Source organism: Procambarus clarkii, chromosome 13 (genome assembly GCF_040958095.1).
Source record: "Procambarus clarkii isolate CNS0578487 chromosome 13, FALCON_Pclarkii_2.0, whole genome shotgun sequence".
In the NCBI taxonomy this organism is placed as follows: domain Eukaryota; kingdom Metazoa; phylum Arthropoda; class Malacostraca; order Decapoda; family Cambaridae; genus Procambarus; species Procambarus clarkii.
This window is the reverse complement of record NC_091162.1, coordinates 44,475,166-44,500,994: the sequence shown is the minus strand read 5'-3', so window position 1 is coordinate 44,500,994 and position 25,829 is coordinate 44,475,166.

The window sequence follows — 25,829 nt, the reverse complement described above, 5'->3', positions numbered from 1 at the left end:
CAACACCAGTCAGCACACAGCACCCACAACACCAGCCAGTATACGGCACCCACAACACCAGCCAGCATACATCACCCACAACACCAGCCAGCACACAGCACCCACAACACCAGCCAGCACACAGCACCCACAACACCAGCCAGCACACAGCACCCACAACACCAGCCAGCACACAGCACCCACAACACCAGCAAGCATACAGCACCCACAACACCAGCCAGAATACAACACCCACAACACCAGCCAGCATACAGCACCCACAACATCAGCCAGCACATAGCACCCACAACACCAGCCAGCATACAGCACCCACAACACCAGCCAGCACATAGCACCCACAACACCAGCCAGCACACAGCACCCACCACACCAGCCAGCACACAGCATCCACAACACCAGATAGCATACAGCACCCACAACACCAGCCAGAATACAACACCCACAACACCAGCCAGCATACAGCACCCACAACATCAGCCAGCACATAGCACCCACAACACCAGCCAGCACACAGCACCCACAACACCAGCTAGCATACAGCACCCACAACACCAGCCAGAATACAACACCCACAACACCAGCCAGCATACAGCACCCACAACATTAGCCAGCACATAGCACCCACAACACCAGCCAGCATACAGCACCCACAACACCAGCCAGAATACAACACCCACAACACCAGCCAGCACACAGCACCCACCACACCAGCCAGCACACAGCATCCACAACACCAGCCAGCGTACAACACTCACAACACCAGCCAGCATACAGCACCCACAGCACCAGCCAGCATACAGCACCAACAACACCAGCCAACACATAGCACCCACAACACCAGCCAGTACACAGCACCCACAACACCAGCCAGCAAACAGTACCCACAGCACCAGCCAGCACACAGAATCAACAACACCAGCTAGCATACAGCACCCACAACACCAGCCAGCACACAGCACCCACAACACCAGTCAGCACACAGCACCCACAACACCAGCCAGTACACGGCACCCACAACACCAGTCAGCACACAAAACCCACAACACCAGCCAGTATACGGCACCCACAACACCAGCCAGGACACAGTACCCAAAACACCTGCCAGCATACAGCACCCACAACACCAGCCAACACACAGCACCCACAACACCAGCCAGCACACAGCACCCACAACACCAGCCAGTACACAGCACCCACAACACCAGTCAACACACAGCACCCACAACACCAGCCAGCACACAGCACCCACAACACCAGTCAGCACACAGCAACCACAACACCAGCCAGTATACGGCACCCACAACACCAGCCAGCACACAGCACCCACAACACCAGCCAGCACACAGCACCCACAACACCAGCCAGCACACAGCACCCACAACACCAGTCAGCACACAGCACCCACAACACCAGCCAGTATACGGCACCCACAACACCAGCCAGCATACATCACCCACAACACCAGCCAGCACACAGCACCCACAACACCAGCCAGCACACAGCACCCACAACACCAGCCAGCACACAGCACCCACAACACCAGCCAGCACACAGCACCCACAACACCAGCTAGCATACAGCACCCACAACACCAGCCAGAATACAACACCCACAACACCAGCCAGCATACAGCACCCACAACATCAGCCAGCACATAGCACCCACAACATCAGCCAGCACATAGCACCCACAACACCAGCCAGCATACAGCACCCACAACACCAGCCAGCACATAGCACCCACAACACCAGCCAGCACACAGCACCCACCACACCAGCCAGCACACAGCATCCACAACACCAGCCAGCATACAACACTCACAACACCAGCCAGCATACAGCACCCACAGCACCAGCCAGCATACAGCACCAACAACACCAGCCAACACATAGCACCCACAACACCAGCCAGTACACAGCACCCACAACACCAGCCAGCAAACAGTACCCACAGCACCAGCCAGCACACAGAATCAACAACACCAGCGAGCATACAGCACCCACAACACCAGCCAGCACACAGCACCCACAACACCAGTCAGCACACAGCACCCACAACACCAGCCAGTACACGGTACCCACAAGAACAGCCAGCATACAGCACCCACAACACCAGCCAGCACATAGCACCCACAACACCAGCCAGCATACAGCACTCACAACACCAGCCAGTACACAGCATCCACAACACCAGCCAGCATACAACACCCACAACACCAGCCAGCACACAGCACCCACAACACCAGCCAGTACACAGCACCCACAACACCAGCCAGCACACAGCACCCACAACACCAGCCAGCACACAGCATCCACAACACCAGCCAGCATACAACACACACAACACCAGTCAGCACACAGCACCCACAACACCAGCCAGTATACGGCAATCACAACACCAGCCAGCACACAGTATCCACAACACTAGCCATCATACAGCACCCACAACACCAGCCAGCACACAGCACCCACAATACCAGCCTGCACACAGCACCCAAAACACCAGCCAGTACACAGCACCCACAATACCAGTCAGCACACAGCACCCACAACACCAGCCAGCACACAGCACCCACAACACGAGCCAGCACACAGCACCCACAACACCAGCCAGCATACAGCACACACTACACCAGCCAGCACACATTACCCACAACACTAGCCAGCACACAGCATCCACAACACCAGCCAGCATACAGCACCTACAATACCAGCCAGTACACAGCATCCACAATACCAGCCAGCATACAACACCCACAACAGCAGCCAGCATACAGCACCCACAACACCTGCCAGTACACAGCACCCACCACACCAGCCAGCACACATCATCCACAACACCAGCCAGCATACAACACCCTCAACACCAGCCAGCATACAGAACCCACAGCACCAGCCAGCATACAGCACCAACAACACCAGCCAACACATAGCACCCACAACACCAGCCAGTACACAGCACCCACAACACCAGCCAGCACACAGAACCCACAGCACCAGCCAGCACACAGCATCCACAACACCAGCCAGCATACAGCACCCACAACACCAGCCAGCACACAGCACCCACAACACCAGCCAACACATAATACCCACAGCACCAGCCAGCACACAGCATCCACACCACCAGCCAGCATACAGCACCCACAACACCAGCCAGCACACACCACCCACAACACCAGCCAGCACACAGTACCCACAACACCAGCCAGTACACGGCACCCACAACACCAGTCAGCACACAGCACCCACAACACCAGCCAGCACACAGCATCCACAACACCAGTCAGCATACAGCACCCACAACACCAGTCAGCACACAGCACCCACAACACCAGCCAGTATACGGCACCCACAACACCAGCCAGGACACAGTACCCACAACACCAGCCAGCATACAGCACCCACAACACCAGCCAGCACACAGCACCCACAACACCAGCCAGCACACAGCACCCACAACACCAGCCAGTACACAGCACCCACAACACCAGTCAACACACAGCACCCACAACACCAGCCAGCACACAGCACCCACAACACCAGCCAGCACACAGCACCCACAACACCAGCCAGTACACAGCACCCACAACACCAATCAACACACAGCACCAACAACACCATCCAGCACACAGCACTCACAACACCAGCCAGCACACAGCACCCACAACACCAGCCAGTACACAGCACCCACAACACCAGTCAACACACAGCACCCACAACACCAGCCAGGACACAGTACCCACAACACCAGCCAGCATACAGCACCCACAACACCAGCCAGCACACAGTAACCACAGCACCAGCCAGCACACAGCATCCACAACACCAGCCAGCATACAGCACCTATAACACCATCCAGCATACACCACCCACAACACAAGCCAGCACACAGTACCCACAACACCAGCCAGTACACGGCACCCACAACACCAGTCAGCACACAGTACCCACAACACCAGTCAGCACACAGCACCTACAACACCAGCCAGTATACGGCACCCACAACACCAGCCAGGACACAGTACCCACAACACCATCCAGCATACAGCACCCACAACACCAGTAAGTACATGGCACCCACAACACCAGCCAGCATACAGCAACCACAACACCAGCCAGCACACAGCACCCACAACACCAGCCAGCACATAGCACCCACAACACCAGCTAGCATACAGCACCCACAACACCAGCCAGCATACAACACCCACAACACCAGCCAGCATACAGCACCCACAACACCAGCCAGCACATAGCACGCACAACACCAGCCAGCACACAGCACCCATAACACCAGCCAGCACATAGCACCCACAACACCAGGCAGTACACAGCACCCACAACACCAGCCAGCTTATAGCACCCAAAACACCAGCCAGCATACAACACCCACAACACCAGCCAGCACACAGCACCCACAACACCAGCCAGTACACGGTACCCACTACATCAGCCAGCATACAGAACCCACAACACCAGCGATCACATAGCACCCACAACACTAGCTAGTACACAGCACCCACAACAACAGCCTGCACACAGCACCCAAAACACGAGCCAGTACACAGCACCCACAATACCAGTCAGCACACAGCACCCACAACACCAGCCAGCACACAGCACCCACAACACGAGCCAGCACACAGCACCCACAACACCAGCCAGCATACAGCACCCACAACACCAGCCAGCACACAGTACCCACAACACCAGCCAGCACACTGCATCCACAACACCAGCTAGCATACAGCACAAACAACACCATCCAGTACACAGCATCCACAACACCAGCCAGCATACAACACCCACAACATCAGCCAGCATACAGCACCCACAACACCAGCCAGTACACAGCACCCACAACACCAGCCAGCACACAGCACCCACCACACCAGCCAGCACACAGCATCCACAACACCAGCCAGCATACAACACTCACAACACCAGCCAGCATACAGCACCCACAGCACCAGCCAGCATACAGCACCAACAACACCAGCCAACACATAGCACCCACAACACCAGCCAGTACACAGCACCCACAACACCAGCCAGCAAACAGTACCCACAGCACCAGCCAGCACACAGAATCCACAACACCAGCCAGTATACAGCACCCACAACACCAGCCAGCACACAGCACCCACAACACCAGTCAGCACACAGCACCCACAACACCAGCCAGTACACGGCACCCACAACACCAGTCAGCACACAAAACCCACAACACCAGCCAGTATACGGCACCCACAACACCAGCCAGGACACAGTACCCAAAACACCAGCCAGCATACAGCACCCACAACTCCAGCCAACACACAGCACCCACAACACCAGCCAGCACACAGCACCCACAACACCAGCCAGTACACAGCACCCACAACACCAGCCAGCAAACAGTACCCACAGCACCAGCCAGCACACAGAATCAACAACACCAGCTAGCATACAGCACCCACAACACCAGCCAGCACACAGCACCCACAACACCAGTCAGCACACAGCACCCACAACACCAGTCAGCACGCAGCACCCACAACACCAGCCAGTACACGGCACCCACAACACCAGTCAGCACACAAAACCCACAACACCAGCCAGTATACGGCACCCACAACACCAGCCAGGACACAGTACCCAAAACACCAGCCAGCATACAGCACCCACAACACCAGCCAACAGACAGCACCCACAACACCAGCCAGCACACAGCACCCACAACACCAGCCAGTACACAGCACCCACAACACCAGTCAACACACTGCACCCACAACACCAGCCAGCACACAGCACCCACAACACCAGTCAGCACACAGCAACCACAACACCAGCCAGTATACGGCACCCACAACACCAGCCAGCACACCTCCCTACAACACCAGCCAGCACACAGCACCCACAACACCAGCCAGCACACAGCACCCACAACACCAGTCAGCACACAGCACCCACAACACCAGCCAGTATACGGCACCCACAACACCAGCCAGCATACATCACCCACAACACCAGCCAGCACACAGCACCCACAACACCAGCCAGCACACAGCACCCACAACACCAGCCAGCACACAGCACCCACAACACCAGCCAGCACACAGCACCCACAACACCAGCTAGCATACAGCACCCACAACACCAGCCAGAATACAACACCCACAACACCAGCCAGCATACAGCACCCACAACATCAGCCAGCACATAGCACCCACAACACCAGCCAGCATACAGCACCCACAACACCAGCCAGCACATAGCACCCACAACACCAGCCAGCACACAGCACAAACAACAACACCAGCCAGCACATAGCACCCACAACACCAGGCAGCACACAGCACCCACAACACCAGCCAGCATACAGCACCCACAACACCAGCCAGCATACAACACCCACAACACCAGCTAGCATACAACACCCACAACACCAGCCAGCACAAAGCACCCACAACACCAGCCAGTACACGGTACCCACAAGAACAGCCAGCATACAGCACCCACAACACCAGCTAGCACATAGCACCCACAACACCAGCCAGCATACAGCACTCACAACACCAGCCAGTACACAGCATCCACAACACCAGCCAGCATACAACACCCACAACACCAGCCAGCACACAGCACCCACAACACCAGCCAGTACACAGCACCCACAACACCAGCCAGCACACAGCACCCACAACACCAGCCAGCACACAGCATCCACAACACCAGCCAGCATACAACACACACAACACCAGTCAGCACACAGCACCCACAACACCAGCCAGTATACGGCAATCACAACACCAGCCAGCACACAGTATCCACAACACCAGCCAGCATACAGCACCCACAACTCCAGCCAGCACACAGCACCCACAATACCAGCCTGCACACAGCACCCAAAACACCAGCCAGTACACAGCACCCACAATACCAGTCAGCACACAGCACCCACAACACCAGCCAGCACACAGCACCCACAACACGAGCCAGCACACAGCACCCACAACACCAGCCAGCATACAGCACACACTACACCAGCCAGCACACATTACCCACAACACTAGCCAGCACACAGCATCCACAACACCAGCCAGCATACAGCACCTACAATACCAGCCAGTACACAGCATCCACAATACCAGCCAGCATACAACACCCACAACAGCAGCCAGCATACAGCACCCACAACACCAGCCAGTACACAGCACCCACCACACCAGCCAGCACACAGCATCCACAACACCAGCCAGCATACAACACCCTTAATCACCAGCCTGCACACAGAACCCACAGCACCAGCCAGCATACAGCACCAACAACACCAGCCTACACATAGCACCCACAACACCAGCCAGTACACAGCACCCACAACACCAGCCAGCACACAGAACCCACAGCACCAGCCAGCACACAGCATCCACAACACCAGCCAGCATACAGCACCCACAACACCAGCCAGCACACAGCACCCACAACACCAGCCAACACATAATACCCACAGCACCAGCCAGCACACAGCATCCACACCACCAGCCAGCATACAGCACCCACAACACCAGCCAGCACACACCACCCACAACACCAGCCAGCACACAGTACCCACAACACCAGCCAGTACACGGCACCCACAACACCAGTCAGCACACAGCACCCACAACACCAGCCAGCACACAGCACCCACAACACCAGTCAATATACAGCACCCACAACACCAGTCAGCACACAGCACCTACAACTCCAGCCAGTATACGGCACCCACAACACCAGCCAGGACACAGTACCCACAACACCAGCCAGCATACAGCACCCACAACACCAGCCAGCACACAGCACCCACAACACCAGCCAGCACACAGCACCCACAACACCAGCCAGTACACAGCACCCACAACACCAGTCAACACACAGCACCCACAACACCAGCCAGCACACAGCACCCACAACACCAGCCAGCACACAGCACCCACAACACCAGCCAGTACACAGCACCCACAACACCAGTCAACACACAGCACCCACAACACCATCCAGCACACAGCACTCACAACACCAGCCAGCACACAGCACCCACAACACCAGCCAGTACACAGCACCCACAACACCAGTCAACACACAGCACCCACAACACCAGCCAGGACACAGTACCCACAACACCAGCCAGCATACAGCACCGACAACACCAGCCAGCACACAGTAACCACAGCACCAGCCAGCACACAGCATCCACAACACCAGCCAGCATACAGCACCTACAACACCAGCCAGCACACACCACCCACAACACAAGCCAGCACACAGTACCCACAACACCAGCCAGTACACGGCACCCACAACACCAGTCAGCACACAGTACCCACAACACCAGTCAGCACACAGCACCTACAACACCAGCCAGTATACGGCACCCACAACACCAGCCAGGACACAGTACCCACAACACCAGTCAGCACACAGCACCTACAACACCAGCCAGTATACGGCACCCACAACACCAGCCAGGACACAGTACCCACAACACCATCCAGCATACAGCACCCACAACACCAGTAAGTACATGGCACCCACAACACCAGCCAGCATACAGCACCCACAACACCAGCCAGCACACAGCACCCACAACACCAGCCAGCACATACCACCCACAACACCAGCTAGCATACAGCACCCACAACACCAGCCAGCATACAACACCCACAACACCAGCCAGCATACAGCACCCACAACACCAGCCAGCACATAGCACGCACAACACCAGCCAGCACACAGCACCCATAACACCAGCCAGCACATAGCACCCACAACACCAGGCAGTACACAGCACCCACAACACCAGCCAGCTTATAGCACCCACAACACCAGCCAGCATACAACACCCACAACACCAGCCAGCATACAACACCCACAACACCAGCCAGCACACAGCACCCACAACACCAGCCAGTACACGGTACCCACTACATCAGCCAGCATACAGAACCCACAACACCAGCGATCACATAGCACCCACAACACTAGCTAGTACACAGCACCCACAACAACAGCCTGCACACAGCACCCAAAACACGAGCCAGTACACAGCACCCACAATACCAGTCAGCACACAGCACCCACAACACCAGCCAGCACACAGCACCCACAACACGAGCCAGAACACAGCACCCACAACACCAGCCAGCATACAGCACCCACAATACCAGTCAGCACACAGCACCCACAACACCAGCCAGCACACAGCACCCACAACACGAGCCAGAACACAGCACCCACAACACCAGCCAGCATACAGCACCCACAACACCAGCCAGCACACAGTACCCACAACACCAGCCAGCACACTGCATCCACAACACCAGCTAGCATACAGCACACACAACACCATCCAGTACACAGCAACCACAACACCAGCCAGCATACAGCACCCACAACATCAGCCAGCATACAGCACCCACAACACCAGCCAGTACACAGCACCCACAACACCAGCCAGCACACAGCACCCACCACACCAACCAGCACACAGCATCCACAACACCAGCCAACATACAACACTCACAACACCAGCCAGCATACAGCACCCACAGCACCAGCCAGCATACAGCACCAACAACACCAGCCAACACATAGCACCCACAACACCAGCCAGTACACAGCACCCACAACACCAGCCAGCAAACAGTACCCACAGCACCAGCCAGCACACAGAATCCACAACACCAGCCAGTATACAGCACCCACAACACCAGCCAGCACACAGCACCCACAACACCAGCCAGCACACAGCACCCACAACACCAGTCAGCACACAGCACCCACAACACCAGCCAGTACACGGCACCCACAACACCAGTCAGCACACAAAACCCACAACACCAGCCAGTATACGGCACCCACAACACCAGCCAGGACACAGTACCCAAAACACCAGCCAGCATACAGCACCCACAACACCAGCCAACACACAGCACCCACAACACCAGCCAGCACACAGCACCCACAACACCAGCCAGTACACAGCACCCACAACACCAGTCAACACACAGCACCCACAACACCAGCCAGCTCACAGCACCCACAACACCAGTCAGCACACAGCAACCACAACACCATCCAGTATACGGCACCCACTACACCAGCCAGCACACAGCACCCACAACACCAGCCAGCACACAGCACCCACAACACCAGTCAGCACACAGCACCCACAACACCAGCCAGTATACGGCACCCACAACACCAGCCAGCATACAGCACCCACAACACCAGCCAGCACACAGCACCCACAACACCAGCCAGCACACAGCACCCACAACACCAGCCAGCACACAGCACCCACAACACCAGCCAGCACATAGCACCCACAACACCAGCTAGCATACAGCACCCACAACACCAGCCAGAATACAACACCCACAACACCAGCCAGCATACAGCACCCACAACACCAGCCAGCACATACCACCCACAACACCAGCCAGCACACAGCACCCACAACACCAGCCAGCACATAGCACCCACAACACCAGGCAGTACACAGCACCCACAACACCAGCCAGCACACAGCACCCACAACACCAGTAAGTACAAAGCACCAACAACACCAGCCAACACATAGCACATACAACACCAGCCAGTAAACACCACCCACAACACAAGCCAGCACACTGCATCCAAAACACCAGCCAACACATAGCACATACAACACCAGCCAGTAAACACCACCCACAACACAAGCCAGCACACTGCATCCAAAACACCAGCCAGCATACAGTACCCACAACACCAGCCAGTACACGGCACCCACAACACCAGTCAACACACAGCACCCACAACACCAGTCAGCACACAGCACCTACAACACCAGCCTGTATACTGCACCCACAACACCAGCCAGGACACAGTACCCACAACACCAGCCAGCACACAGTACCCACAACACCAGCAAGTGCACGGCACCCACAACACCAGTCAGCACACAGCACCCACAACACCTGCCAATATACGGCACCCACAACACCAGCCAGCACACAGAACCCACAACACCAGCCAGCATAGAGCACCCACAACACCAGCCAGCACACAGAACCCACAACACCAGCCAGTACACGGCACACACAACACCAGTCAGCACACAGCACCCACAACACCAGCCAGTATACGGCACCCACAACACCAGCCAGCTTACAGTACCCACAACACCAGCCAATACACGGCACCCACAACACCAGTCAGCACACAGCACTCACAACACCAGGCAGTACACAGCCCCCACAACACCAGTCAGCACACAGCACCCACAACACCAGTCAGCACACAGCACCTACAACACCAGCCAGTATACGGCACCCACAACACCAGCCAGGACACAGTACCCACAACACCAGCCAGCATACAGCACCCACAACACCAGCCAGCACACAGCACCCACAACACCAGCCAGTACACAGCACCCACAACACCAGTCAACACACAGCACCCACAACACCAGCCAGCACACAGCACCCACAACACCAGTCAGCACACAGCACCCACAACACCAGCCAGTACACAGCACCCACAACACCAGCCAGTACACAGCATCCACAACACCAGCCAGCATACAACAACCACAACACCAGCCAGCACACAGCACCCACAACACCAGTAAGTACATGGCACCAACAACACCAGCCAACACATAGCACATACAACACCAGCCAGCACACAGCACCCACAACACCAGTCAGCACACAGCACCTACAACACCAGCCAGTATACGGCACCCACAACACCAGTCAGCACACAGCACCTACAACACCAGCCAGTATACGGCACCCACAACACCAGCCAGCACACAGTACCCACAACACCAGTCAGCACACAGCACCGACAACACCTGCCCGTACACGGCACCCACAACACCAGTCAGCACACATCACCCACAACACCTGCCCGTATACGGCACCCACAACACCAGCCAGCACACAGTACCCACAGCACCAACCAGCACACAGCATCCACAACACCAGCCAGCATACAGCACCCACAACACCAGCCAGCACACACCACCAACAACACCAGCCAGCACACAGTACCCACAACACCAGCCAGTACACGGCACCCATAACACCAGTCAGCACACAGCACCCACAACACCAGCCAGTATACGGCACCCACAACACCAGCCAGGACACAGTACCCACAACACCAGTTTGCATACAGCACCCACAACACCAGTCAGCACACAGCACCCACAACACCAGCCAGCACACAGCACCCACAACACCAGCCAGTACACAGCACCCACAACACCAGTCAACACACAGCACCCACAACACCAGCCAGTACACAGCACCCACAACACCAGTCAGCACACCGCACCCACAACACCAGCCAGTATACGGCACCCACAACACCAGCCAGCACACAATACCCACAACACCAGCCAGCACACAGTACCCACAACATCAGCAAGTACACGGCACCCACAACACCAGTCAGCACACAGCACCCACAACACCTGCCAGTATACGGCACCCACAACACCAGCCAGCACACAGAACCCACAACACCAGCCAGCATACAGCACCCACAACAACAGGCAGCACACAGCACCCACAACACCAGCCAGTACACGGCACACACAACACCAGTCAGCACACAGCACCCACAACACCAGCCAGTATACGGCACCCACAACACCAGCCAGCTTACAGTACCCACAACACCAGCCAATACACGGCACCCACAACACCAGTCAGCACACAGCACTCACAACACCAGGCAGAACACAGCCCCCACAACACCAGCCAGCATACAACACCCACAACACCAGCCAGTACACAGTATCCACAACACCAGCCAGCATAAAACACCCAAAACACCAGCCAGCACATAGCACCCACAACACCAGCCAGTACACAGCACCCACTACACCAGCCAGCACACAGCACCCACAACACGAGCCAGCACACAGCACCCACAACACCAGCCAGCATACAGCACCCACAACACGAGCTAGCACACAGTACCCCCAACACCAGCCAGCACACTGCATCCAAAACACCAGCCAGCATACAGCACCCACAACACCAGCCAGTACACAGCATCCACAACACCAGCCAGCATACAACAACCACAACACCAGCCAGCACACAGCACCCACAACACCAGTAAGTACAAAGCACCAACAACACCAGCCAACACATAGCACATACAACACCAGCCAGTAAACACCACCCACAACACAAGCCAGCACACTGCATCCAAAACACCAGCCAACACATAGCACATACAACACCAGCCAGTAAACACCACCCACAACACAAGCCAGCACACTGCATCCAAAACACCAGCCAGCATACAGTACCCACAACACCAGCCAGTACACGGCACCCACAACACCAGTCAACACACAGCACCCACAACACCAGTCAGCACACAGCACCTACAACACCAGCCTGTATACTGCACCCACAACACCAGCCAGGACACAGTACCCACAACACCAGCCAGCACACAGTACCCACAACACCAGCAAGTGCACGGCACCCACAACACCAGTCAGCACACAGCACCCACAACACCTGCCAATATACGGCACCCACAACACCAGCCAGCACACAGAACCCACAACACCAGCCAGCATAGAGCACCCACAACACCAGCCAGCACACAGAACCCACAACACCAGCCAGTACACGGCACACACAACACCAGTCAGCACACAGCACCCACAACACCAGCCAGTATACGGCACCCACAACACCAGCCAGCTTACAGTACCCACAACACCAGCCAATACACGGCACCCACAACACCAGTCAGCACACAGCACTCACAACACCAGGCAGTACACAGCCCCCACAACACCAGCCAGCATACAACACCCACAACACCAGCCAGTACACAGTATCCACAACACCAGCCAGCATAAAACACCCACAACACCAGCCAGCACGTAGCACCCACAACACCAACCAGTACACAGCACCCACAACACCAGCCAGCACACAACACCCACAACACGAGCCAGCACACAGCACCCACAACACCAGCCAGCATACAGCACCCACAACACCAGCTAGCACACAGTACCCAAAACACCAGCCAGCACACTGTATCCAAAACACCAGCCAGCATTCAGCACCCACAACACCAGCCAGTACACAGCATCCACAACACCAGCCAGCATACAACAACCACAACACCAGCCAGCACACAGCACCCACAACACCAGTAAGTACATGGCACCAACAACACCAGCCAACACATAGCACATACAACACCAGCCAGTAAACAGCACCCACAGCACCAGCCAGCAAACAGTACCCACAGCACCAGACAGCACACAGCATCCACAACACCAGCCAGCATACAGCACCCACAACACCAGCCATCACACAGCACCCACAACACCAGCCTGTACACAGTACCCACAACACCAGTCAGCACCCAGCACCCACAACACCAGCCAGCACACAGCCCCCACAACACCAGCCAGCACACAGCACCCACAAAACCAGTAAGTACATGGCACCCACAACACCAGCCAGCATACAGCACCCACAACACCAGCCAGCACACAGCACCCACAACACCAGCCAGCACATAGCACCCACAAAACCAGCTAGCATACAGCACTTACAACACCAGCCAGCATACAACACCCACAACACCAGCCAGCATACAGCACCCACAACACCAGCCAGCACATAGCACCCACAACACCAGCCAGCACACAGCACCCACAACACCAGCCAGCACATAGCACCCACAACACCAGGCAGTACAAAGCACCCACAACACCAGCCAGCATACAGCACCCACAACACCAGCCAGTACACAGCACTTACAACACCAGCCAGTGCACGGTACCCACAACATCAGCCAGCATACAGCACCCACAACACCAGCCAACACATAGCACCCACAACACCAGCCAGTACACAGCACCCACAACACCAGCCAGCCCACAGTACCCACAGCACCAGCCAGCACACAGCATCCACAACACCAGCTAGCATACTGCACCCACAACACCAGCCAGCACACAGCACCCACAACACCAGCCAGCACAAAGCACCCACAACACCAGCCTGTACACAGCACCCACAACACCAATCAACACACAGCACCCACAACACCATCCAGCACACAGCACCCACAACACCAGCCAGCACACAGCACCCACAACACCAGCCAGTACACAGCACCCACAACACCAGTCAACACACAGCACCCACAACACCAGCCAGGACACAGGACCCACAACACCAGCCAGCATACAGCACCCACAACACCAGCCAGCACACAGCACCCACAGCACCAGCCAGCACACAGCATCCACAACACCAGCTAGCATACAGCCCCCACAACAATAGCCAGCACACAACACCAACAACACCAGCCAGCACACAGTACCCACAACACCAGCCAGTACACGGCAACCACAACACCAGTCAGCACACAGCACCCACAACACCAGCCAGTACACGGCACCCACAACACCAGTCAGCACACAGCACCCACAACACCAGTCAGCACACAGCACCCACAACACCAGTCAGCACATAGCACCCACAACACCAGCCAGTATACGGCACCCACAACACCAGCCAGGACACAGTACCCACAACACCAGCCAGCATACAGCACTCACAACACCAGCCAGCACATAGCACCCACAACACCAGCCAGCACACAGCACCCACAACACCAGCCAGTACACAGCACCCACAACACCAGTGAACACACAGCACCCACAACACCAGCCAGCACACAGCACCCACAACACCAGCCAGCACAAAGCACCCACAACACCAGCCAGTACACAGCACCTACAACACCAGTCAACACACAGCACCCACAACACCATCCAGCACACAGGACCCACAACACCAGCCAGCATACAGCACCCACAACACCAGCCAGCACACAGTACCCACAGCACCAGCCAGCACACAGCATCCACAACACCAGCCAGCATACAGCACCCACAACAATAGCCAGCACACACCACCAACAACACCAGCCAGCACACAGTACCCACAACACCAGCCAGTACACGGCAACCACAACACCAGTCAGCACACAGCACCCACAACACCAGTCAGCACACAGCACCTACAACACCAGCCAGTATACCTACCCACAACACCAGCCAGGACACAGTTCCCTTAACACCAGTCAACACACAGCACCCACAACACCAGCTAGCATACAGCACTTACAACACCAGTCAGCACACAGCACTCACAACACCAGGCAGTACACAGCCCTCACAACACCAGCCAGCATACAACACCCACAACACCAGCCAGTACACAGTATCCACAACACCAGCCAGCATAAAACACCCACAACACCAGCCAGCACGTAGCACCCACAACACCAGCCAGTACACAGCACCCACAACACCAGCCAGCACACAACACCCACAACACGAGCCAGCACACAGCACCCACAACACCAGCCAGCATACAGCACCCACAACACCAGCTAGCACACAGTACCCACAACACCAACCAGCACACTGTATCCAAAACACCAGCCAGCATACAGCACCCACAACACCAGCCAGTACACAGCATCCACAACACCAGCCAGCATACAACAACCACAACACCAGCCAGCACACAGCACCCACAACACCAGTAAGTACATGGCACCAACAACACCAGCCAACACATAGCACATACAACACCAGCCAGTAAACAGCACCCACAGCACCAGCCAGCAAACAGTACCCACAGCACCAGACAGCACACAGCATCCACAACACCAGCCAGCATACAGCACCCACAACACCAGCCATCACACAGCACCCACAACACCAGCCTGTACACAGTACCCACAACACCAGTCAGCACACAGCACCCACAACACCAGCCAGCACACAGCCCCCACAACACCAGCCAGCACACAGCACCCACAAAACCAGTAAGTACATGGCACCCACAACACCAGCCAGCATACAGCACCCACAACACCAGCCAGCACACAGCACCCACAACACCAGCCAGCACATAGCACCCACAAAACCAGCTAGCATACAGCACTTACAACACCAGCCAGCATACAACACCCACAACACCAGCCAGCATACAGCACCCACAACACCAGCCAGCACATAGCACCCTCAACACCAGCCAGCACACAGCACCCACAACACCAGCCAGCACATAGCACCCACAACACCAGGCAGTACAAAGCACCCACAACACCAGCCAGCATACAGCACCCACAACACCAGCCAGTACACAGCACTTACAACACCAGCCAGTGCACGGTACCCACAACATCAGCCAGCATACAGCACCCACAACACCAGCCAACACATAGCACCCACAACACCAGCCAGTACACAGCACCCACAACACCAGCCAGCCCACAGTACCAACAGCACCAGCCAGCACACAGCATCCACAACACCAGCTTGCATACTGCACCCACAACACCAGCCAGCACACAGCACCCACAACACCAGCCAGCACAAAGCACCCACAACACCAGCCTGTACACAGCACCCACAACACCAATCAACACACAGCACCCACAACACCATCCAGCACACAGCACCCACAACACCAGCCAGCACACAGCACCCAAAACACCAGCCAGTACAGAGCACCCACAACACCAGTCAACACACAGCACCCACAACACCAGCCAGGACACAGGACCCACAACACCAGCCAGCATACAGCACCCACAACACCAGCCAGCACACAGTACCCACAGCACCAGCCAGCACACAGCATCCACAACACCAGCCAGCATACAGCCCCCACAACAATAGCCAGCACACAACACCAACAACACCAGCCAGCACACAGTACCCACAACACCAGCCAGTACACGGCAACCACAACACCAGTCAGCACACAGCACCCACAACACCAGCCAGTACACGGCACCCACAACACCAGTCAGCATACAACACCCACAACACCAGCCAGCATACAGCACCCACAACACCAGCCAGCACATAGCACCCTCAACACCAGCCAGCACACAGCACCCACAACACCAGCCAGCACATAGCACCCACAACACCAGGCAGTACAAAGCACCCACAACACCAGCCAGCATACAGCACCCACAACACCAGCCAGTACAAAGCACTTACAACACCAGCCAGTGCACGGTACCCACAACATCAGCCAGCATACAGCACCCACAACACCAGCCAACACATAGCACCCACAACACCAGCCAGTACACAGCACCCACAACACCAGCCAGCCCACAGTACCAACAGCACCAGCCAGCACACAGCATCCACAACACCAGCTAGCATACTGCACCCACAACACCAGCCAGCACACAGCACCCACAACACCAGCCAGCACAAAGCACCCACAACACCAGCCTGTACACAGCACCCACAACACCAATCAACACACAGCACCCACAACACCATCCAGCACACAGCACCCACAACACCAGCCAGCACACAGCACCCACAACACCAGCCAGTACACAGCACCCACAACACCAGTCAACACACAGCACCCACAACACCAGCCAGGACACAGGACCCACAACACCAGCCAGCATACAGCACCCACAACACCAGCCAGCACACAGTACCCACAGCACCAGCCAGCACACAGCATCCACAACACCAGCCAGCATACAGCCCCCACAACAATAGCCAGCACACAACACCAACAACACCAGCCAGCACACAGTACCCACAACACCAGCCAGTACACGGCAACCACAACACCAGTCAGCACACAGCACCCACAACACCAGCCAGTACACGGCACCCACAACACCAGTCAGCATACAACACCCACAACACCAGCCAGCATACAGCACCCACAACACCAGCCAGCACATAGCACCCTCAACACCAGCCAGCACACAGCACCCACAACACCAGCCAGCACATAGCACCCACAACACCAGGCAGTACAAAGCACCCACAACACCAGCCAGCATACAGCACCCACAACACCAGCCAGTACACAGCACTTACAACACCAGCCAGTGCACGGTACCCACAACATCAGCCAGCATACAGCACCCACAACACCAGCCAACACATAGCACCCACAACACCAGCCAGTACACAGCACCCACAACACCAGCCAGCCCACAGTACCCACAGCACCAGCCAGCACACAGCATCCACAACACCAGCTAGCATACTGCACCCACAACACCAGCCAGCACACAGCACCCACAACACCAGCCAGCACAAAGCACCCACAACACCAGCCTGTACACAGCACCCACAACACCAATCAACACACAGCACCCACAACACCATCCAGCTCACAGCACCCACAACACCAGCCAGCACACAGCACCCACAACACCAGCCAGTACACAGCACCCACAACACCAGTCAACACACAGCACCCACAACACCAGCCAGGACACAGGACCCACAACACCAGCCAGCATACAGCACCCACAACACCAGCCAGCACACAGTTCCCACAGCACCAGCCAGCACACAGCATCCACAACACCAGCCAGCATACAGCCCCCACAACAATAGCCAGCACACAACACCAACAACACCAGCCAGCACACAGTACCCACAACACCAGCCAGTACACGGCCACCACAACACCAGTCAGCACACAGCACCCACAACACCAGCCAGTACACGGCACCCACAACACCAGTCAGCACACAGCACCCACAACACCAGTCAGCACACAGCACCCACAACACCAGTCAGCACATAGCACCCACAACACCAGCCAGTATACGGCACCCACAACACCAGCCAGGACACAGTACCCACAACACCAGCCAGCATACAGCACCCACAACACCAGCCAGCACATAGCACCCACAACACCAGCCAGCACACAGCACCCACAACACCAGCCAATACACGGCACCCACAACACCAATCAGCACACAGCACTCACAACACCAGGCAGTACACAGCCCCCACAACACCAGCCAGCATACAACACCCACAACACCAGCCAGTACACAGTATCCACAACACCAGCCAGCATAAAACACCCACAACACCAGCCAGCACGTAGCACCCACAACACCAGCCAGTACACAGCACCCACAACACCAGCCAGCACACAACACCCACAACACGAGCCAGCACACAGCACCCACAACACCAGCCAGCATACAGCACCCACAACACCAGCTAGCACACAGTACCCACAACACCAGCCAGCACACTGTATCCAAAACACCAGCCAGCATACAGCACCCACAACACCAGCCAGTACACAGCATCCACAACACCAGCCAGCATACAACAACCACAACACCAGCCAGCACACAGCACCCACAACACCAGTAAGTACATGGCACCAACAACACCAGCCAACACATAGCACATACAACACCAGCCAGTAAACAGCACCCACAGCACCAGTCAGCAAACAGTACCCACAGCACCAGACAGCACACAGCATCCACAACACCAGCCAGCATACAGCACCCACAACACCAGCCATCACACAGCACCCACAACACCAGCCTGTACACAGTACCCACAACACCAGTCAGCACCCAGCACCCACAACACCAGCCAGCACACAGCCCCCACAACACCAGCCAGCACACAGCACCCACAAAACCAGTAAGTACATGGCACCCACAACACCAGCCAGCATACAGCACCCACAACACCAGCCAGCACACAGCACCCACAACACCAGCCAGCACATAGCACCCACAAAACCAGCTAGCATACAGCACTTACAACACCAGCCAGCATACAACACCCACAACACCAGCCAGCATACAGCACCCACAACACCAGCCAGCACATAGCACCCTCAACACCAGCCAGCACACAGCACCCACAACACCAGCCAGCACATAGCACCCACAACACCAGGCAGTACAAAGCACCCACAACACCAGCCAGCATACAGCACCCACAACACCAGCCAGTACACAGCACTTACAACACCAGCCAGTGCACGGTACCCACAACATCAGCCAGCATACAGCACCCACAACACCAGCCAACACATAGCACCCACAACACCAGCCAGTACACAGCACCCACAACACCAGCCAGCCCACAGTACCCACAGCACCAGCCAGCACACAGCATCCACAACACCAGCTAGCATACTGCACCCACAACACCAGCCAGCACACAGCACCCACAACACCAGCCAGCACGAAGCACCCACAACACCAGCCTGTACACAGCACCCACAACACCAATCAACACACAGCACCCACAACACCATCCAGCACACAGCACCCACAACACCAGCCAGCACACAGCACCCACAACACCAGCCAGTACACAGCACCCACAACACCAGTCAACACACAGCACCCACAACACCAGCCAGGACACAGGACCCACAACACCAGCCAGCATACAGCACCCACAACACCAGCCAGCACACAGTACCCACAGCACCAGCCAGCACACAGCATCCACAACACCAGCTAGCATACAGCCCCCACAACAATAGCCAGCACACAACACCAACAACACCAGCCAGCACACAGTACCCACAACACCAGCCAGTACACGGCAACCACAACACCAGTCAGCACACAGCACCCACAACACCAGCCAGTACACGGCACCCACAACACCAGTCAGCACACAGCACCCACAACACCAGTCAGCACACAGCACCCACAACACCAGTCAGCACATAGCACCCACAACACCAGCCAGTATACGGCACCCACAACACCAGCCAGGACACAGTACCCACAACACCAGCCAGCACACAACACCCACAACACCAGCCAGTACACAGCACCCACAACACCAGTCAACACACAGCACCCACAACACTAGCCAGGACACAGGACCCACAACACCAGCCAGCATACAGCACCCACAACACCAGCCAGCACACAGTACCCACAGCACCAGCCAGCACACAGCATCCATAACACCAGCCAGCATACAGCACCCACAACAATAGCCAGCACACACCACCAACAACACCAGCCAGCACACAGTACCCACAACACCAGCCAGTACACGGCAACCACAACACCAGTCAGCACACAGCACCCACAACACCAGTCAGCACACAGCACCTACAACACCAGCCAGTATACGGACCCACAACACCAGCCAGGACACAGTTCCCTTAAAACCAGTCAACACACAGCACCCACAACACCAGCTAGCATACAGCACTTACAACACCAGTCAGCACACAGCACTCACAACACCAGGCAGTACACAGCCCCCACAACACCAGCCAGCATACAACACCCACAACACCAGCCAGTACACAGTATCCACAACACCAGCCAGCATAAAACACCCACAACACCAGCCAGCACGTAGCACCCACAACACCAGCCAGTACACAGCACCCACAACACCAGCCAGCACACAACACCCACAACACGAGCCAGCACACAGCACCCACAACACCAGCCAGCATACAGCACCCACAACACCAGCTAGCACACAGTACCCACAACACCAGCCAGCACACTGTATCCAAAACACCAGCCAGCATACAGCACCCACAACACCAGCCAGTACACAGCATCCACAACACCAGCCAGCATACAACAACCACAACACCAGCCAGCACACAGCACCCACAACACCAGTAAGTACATGGCACCAACAACACCAGCCAACACATAGCACATACAACACCAGCCAGTAAACAGCACCCACAGCACCAGCCAGCAAACAGTACCCACAGCACCAGACAGCACACAGCATCCACAACACCAGCCAGCATACAGCACCCACAACACCAGCCATCACACAGCACCCACAACACCAGCCTGTACACAGTACCCACAACACCAGTCAGCACACAGCACCCACAACACCAGCCAGCACACTGCCCCCACAACACCAGCCAGCACACAGCACCCACAAAACCAGTAAGTACATGGCACCCACAACACCAGCCAGCATACAGCACCCACAACACCAGCCAGCACACAGCACCCACAACACCAGCCAGCACATAGCACCAACAAAACCAGCTAGCATACAGCACTTACAACACCAGCCAGCATACAACACCCACAACACCAGCCAGCATACAGCACCCACAACACCAGCCAGCACATAGCACCCTCAACACCAGCCAGCACACAGCACCCACAACACCAGCCAGCACATAGCACCCACAACACCAGGCAGTACAAAGCACCCACAACACCAGCCAGCATACAGCACCCACAACACCAGCCAGTACACAGCACTTACAACACCAGCCAGTGCACGGTACCCACAACATCAGCCAGCATACAGCACCCACAACACCAGCCAACACATAGCACCCACAACACCAGCCAGTACACAGCACCCACAACACCAGCCAGCCCACAGTACCAACAGCACCAGCCAGCACACAGCATCCACAACACCAGCTAGCATACTGCACCCACAACACCAGCCAGCACACAGCACCCACAACACCAGCCAGCACACAGCACCCACAACACCAGCCTGTACACAGCACCCACAACACCAATCAACACACAGCACCCACAACACCATCCAGCACACAGCACCCACAACACCAGCCAGCACACAGCACCCACAACACCAGCCAGTACACAGCACCCACAACACCAGTCAACACACAGCACCCACAACACCAGCCAGGACACAGGACCCACAACACCAGCCAGCATACAGCACCCACAACACCAGCCAGCACACAGTACCCACAGCACCAGCCAGCACACAGCATCCACAACACCAGCCAGCATACAGCCCCCGCAACAATAGCCAGCACACAACACCAACAACACCAGCCAGCACACAGTACCCACAACACCAGCCAGTACACGGCAACCACAACACCAGTCAGCACACAGCACCCACAACACCAGCCAGTACACGGCACCCACAACACCAGTCAGCATACAACACCCACAACACCAGCCAGCATACAGCACCCACAACACCAGCCAGCACATAGCACCCTCAACACCAGCCAGCACACAGCACCCACAACACCAGCCAGCACATAGCACCCACAACACCAGGCAGTACAAAGCACCCACAACACCAGCCAGCATACACCACCCACAACACCAGCCAGTACACGGCAACCACAACACCAGTCAGCACACAGCACCCACAACACCAGTCAGCACTCAGCACCTACAACACCAGCCAGTATACGGACCCACAACACCAGCCAGGACACAGTTCCCTTAACACCAGTCAACACACAGCACCCACAACACCAGCTAGCATACAGCACTTACAACACCAGCCAGCATACAACACCCACAACACCAGCCAGCATACAGCACCCACAACACCAGCCAGCATATAGCACCCTCAACACCAGCCAGCACACAGCACCCACAACACCAGCCAGCACATAGCACCCACCACACCAGGCAGTACAAAGCACCCACAACACCAGCCAGCATACAGCACCCACAACACCAGGAAGTATACAACATCCACAACACAAACCAGCATACAACACCCACAACACCAGCCAGCACACAGCACTTACAACACCAGCCAGTGCACGGTACCCACAACATCAGCCAGCATACAGCACCCACAACACCAGCCAACACATAGCACCCACAACACCAGCCAGTACACAGCACCCACAACACCAGCCAGCCCACAGTACCCACAGCACCAGCCAGCACACAGCATCCACAACACCAGCCAGCATACAGCACCCACAACACCAGCCAGCACACAGCACCCAAAACACCAGCCAGCACAAAGCACCCACAACACCAGCCAGTACACAGCACCCACAACACCAGTCAACACACAGCACCCTCTTATAGACTGTGGGTTGGTTGGTGTTGTCGTCGTTGATCCTTCTCTATGGACAACCCAACCCACAACTCGGCAGAGTGCTTATACTAGGAGATCACCCTTGGCGCTTCTGGCTCTTGGAGAGGGGCTCAACGTCACACGTTCAGGGGATGCGGCTCCAACACTTAGCCTCGTTGTCACGTGCACACACCCACTCGAGCCGCTGTGACTCCCCACTCTCTCCTTATGAGATATGATCTCCTCAATCCCCCTATGACTTACTAGTATTACCTCCTACCCTGTCCACAGCAGTGGTTCATGGTTCTTTCTCTCTCTCTCTCCTTCTTTACTACCTCCTGGGAAGCCTCACTAGGACAAGGGCAAACACCAGCAAATTGTGACACATTTACTGAACAAAGCACATACACGATACATACACACATATAATAATAATGAATCCTATACTCTATAATATCACAATCAGGTTGCACTCCAATACCATCAGAACTCTATTATCAGCTTATCAAGTGGTATCCTATCTCCTGGTTCACCACCTGATACTATTAACCTCCTCAAGTTGGTCAAGCCTACACACTGTTGCACTATCAGCAAGATAATGTATATAGAAAATCAGCATTTGAATGCAATAACATATATCAGTATAAATGTTCATTGATACACAACAATGATTAATCGATCACTGTCAGTCCTCGAGCACATACATCTGTAGGTAATCAAGCCTACGACTGCAACTCTAAGCTTCAGAATAAATCACTCCTTGACATAAGAATGCCAACAGTCACTCACCTCTCACTGCGTCTTGCACGCTACTGACAACCAAACACTATCAACTCCCTACAAGTAATCCACCAGAACTTCCCCTTCCACCTCTGGAAGTTCACAACCCTAATATCCTTAGGTTCTTCCGGGCTTCACTACCAGGATCCTCTGCAGCTCCTCCAGGCTGCTATCATGAAGTTTCCTTGTGCAACTACGGTGCTTCACCCTTCTGTTAGGTTCTTCCACAGCTCTCTTGGCTGCTACACCACCTCTACAGAAGCACGTGACACTCCTCTTCACTGCTGCTTCTCCTCACAGCTCGAGGTCCTCTGCTCCACTACCTTGGAGTCTCATCAGCTACATCATCTGCT